Here is a 3,217-nt window from a genome sequence, read left to right as displayed (position 1 = left end):
CAGATGTCGTGATAAATACTCCAGAGATGATTGAAGTTTACAGGAGGGCATGTGCAGGTCACATGCAGATGTCGTGATAGATATCCCAGAGATGATTGAGGTTTACAGGAGGACATGTGCAGGTCACAGGAAAGCATCATGCCATCTATGAGGCTCTTGAGCATCTGCAGATTTTGGAATCCTTGGAGGTCTGGGAACGAATTCTGCACACACCCCTAGGCGTGACTGCATGTGGACTATGGTGTTCACACATTCACAGAGCCCAAAGCCAAGGTATTGATGTCTCCTTGGTCTCCATTAAATCCATGAACCACTGAGAACTGGAACGCCATGCCACAGAGTGGATGCAGGTGCATAGGCACCAGTGGGAGGACACTAGTGACAGAAAACATGCTTATGAATGCTGGTGGTAACTACAGCAGAGATTTCCCTTGAGTACATTTTCATGGATAAGAATCTCTGTCGAAAGGAATGGCAGTAACATGTACCCAGCCACTCCCCAGGGAGGGAGCAAAGTGGGACATGGCGGAGTGGAGCTGTGAGAAACTGAAGGTGTGTGAGCAAAGCAGCACTATGTAGCCTTTGGTAGAAGTAAACCACGCACCTCTCTCGAAAAGTGCCTATGAAAATCAGGATCTTTGAAACAGAGAGTACACCGTTGGTGGGACTGCAAACTAATGCAACCTTTTTGGAAGGAAGTATGGGGAATCCTCAGAGAACTCAAAGTAAACCTCCCATGTGATCTCACAATTCTACTACTAGGCATCTACCCAGAAGAAAAAGATCTTTTTATCCGAAGGACATTTGCACTAGATTGTTTGTCATAACCCAGTTTCTAATCACCAAGACGTGGAAACACCCTAAATGCCCATCAATTCCAGAATGGATTAATGAACTGTGGTCTATGTACACCATGGAATACTATGCTATTCAGCCATAAAAAATGGAGACTTTATATCTCCTATAATATCCTAGATGGAGTTGAATCTCTTTTTTCTTAGTAAAGTATCACAAAAATGGAGAAGCAAGAATCCACTGTACTCAATTCTAATATGAAGCCAATAGACAATAACATACCTACCCACATACAAGAAAAACTCAAATCAAATCAAAGTGGGGGGTGGTGGGACGAGGGGAGCGAAGGAGCAGGGTGGGTGAGCTCCCACTTAACGGATGTGATGTTCAGGTGTATGGTACACCTCTTGTGGGCTGGACACAATTATAAGAGGGACTCTACCTAACAAATGCAACATTATAATCTAATTCTTCGTACCACAAATGCAACATTATAACCTAATTCTTCATACCCGCAACTAACCTGAAACTATTTAAAAAAAATAAGAGGGCACTTATTATATTTATGTGACATTGTAACATTGCTGAAACTAAACTTTATCTTGAAATGACTGTAAATTAGCTACCATAATAGAATGATACAGTATTTCGAAGCCTACACCAACACAAGGCCCTTCTCGTTCTCTATAGAAACTTACCTGAAACCTTACTTGGTGTTCCCATGGCACCATTTATGCGCCGACCACACCACGGTAGTTTTCTCCTTTTTCTACACATTAAATTACGGGAGTTGGATGTCCTTTTTGCCATATATACAAATACAGTGTAAGCCACTGAAATAATGTGGAAATAACTGATTATAACATAGCCACATAGATAATTGTGAATAAAGTTTGTTCGTTTGGAGACTACACCAGATCTGAAAACTAAAGCATTCTCTTAAAGATTAAATCCCCAACCCCCTCCCCCAGTAGGCTGCAGAGCTGAAGAAACACCAAGCTTGTGTTTGGTAGTGCCTGGCGGTTCTCACTGTCACCATGATAAACTATAGTGGAGTCAGTGGTGGCCAAAAAATAATAATAATGATAAAAATAGAGTGTAGAATAAATATTAATATTTTAAAATAGCTAAAAATTAATGAGCAGATGGAATAGAGTTTCCCAAAATCTGTATCTTGCACTAAAATAGTTGTGCTTTAATGTGAAATGTAAAAAATATAAATAGATGGGTTATAGGCTTTGTGAATGATTTTCTTGGTTGGAGAATTGTCAGAGTGCAATGTTCAGTCCCAAGTGATTGTCTGCAGAGCCCATCTGTGAGAGGAGAGGTGCGTGCGACCGTCAGAATGAACTCAGAGTGAAACCAGACTGAGATGGCATTGTCTTTTCAGCTTGTCTTATACCAATATTATTTCAGAGAATACTTTTATCTATTCATTCTGTGATACAGAGAATATGAAGGGCAGTGTTGCAGCTGCTCTCAACCTCTCTGGGAGCTCGGGACGTGGGATTCTTTAGAGGCAAAGAAGCATTTGGGCCTCACAGTTCCAAGGCTGTAGAACAATAGTTCCAACCATTGTCTTGGTTCTACTAGTGACTAGTTACACATCTCAGGACCAACATTGTAATTGAGCTATAATTTCCTGCCCTCTAGAGCTAAGATGCTAACCCATATTTCAGAAAATAGTTCTAAGGATATTTTTCACGTAAACAGAAAAATCTGTGCTTGTGCATAGAAAAACTGAATACATGACAGTTGCCTGCATGACAGGTGTGTGACATGTCATCCAAATCCCCGGGACAGAGTCCGTATCTTAAAAGGCATTTCATAAACGTGTACACAAGTACACTTGCTGTGTTTTATTTTTCATTGCCACCAATATATCTTATTTCTTGTTCAGTGGCACTACCAGTACACGTAACCATTTCTTTTATTCTGATAATTTTATTCCTCATCCCCAATCTATAATTGGATCATGTTAAATATGTGCTCTTTTTGTTTAAAAAGTATCCCTTTCTCTCCATCTTGACACCCAGTTCCCTTAGATCAGATTCTTACTCATTGTCTCCCAAAAGATTGTTTAGTTTTCCTGTCTTAACCACTTATTCTTCAAATCACCTCCAAATTCTTATGTGTGATCTTTCCATTATCATGCCACTCTCCCACTTAACATCGTAGGATGACGCCATGTGACCTGAGAGATGAAACTTTAGCGGTGAGAAGCTTCTGTCTGCCTGCTCAGTGAATCATCACCGCACACACAGGGAACGCAGCATTTGGTGTTTCACTGGTGCTGAGCAACCTGCCATTCTGTGAATAGGACATCTTTTTGTTTCTTTGTTGGTTCCATTCTGTCTCCTTATACTGAAACTTCCTTTTATTTTGTGCCCTTGATGACTCCTATGTATTTTTCAAAACCTTC

At 40.5% G+C, this 3,217-nt stretch overlaps 1 protein-coding gene across 6 annotated transcripts in view; it reads left to right on the top strand.

Annotated features, from left to right (window-relative positions):
• SPOCK3 (SPARC/osteonectin, cwcv and kazal like domains proteoglycan 3) overlaps positions 1-3,217 on the top strand; it is a 577,544-nt gene that overhangs the window by 320,487 nt on the left and 253,840 nt on the right. The window lies entirely within an intron of this gene.

This window comes from Otolemur garnettii, unplaced genomic scaffold (assembly GCF_000181295.1).
Source record: "Otolemur garnettii isolate 467f Iridium unplaced genomic scaffold, OtoGar3 scaffold00177, whole genome shotgun sequence".
NCBI classification, from domain to species: Eukaryota; Metazoa; Chordata; class Mammalia; order Primates; family Galagidae; genus Otolemur; species Otolemur garnettii.
The sequence above is the reverse complement of the archived record's forward strand: the minus strand, read 5'-3'. Positions and strand labels throughout refer to the sequence as shown.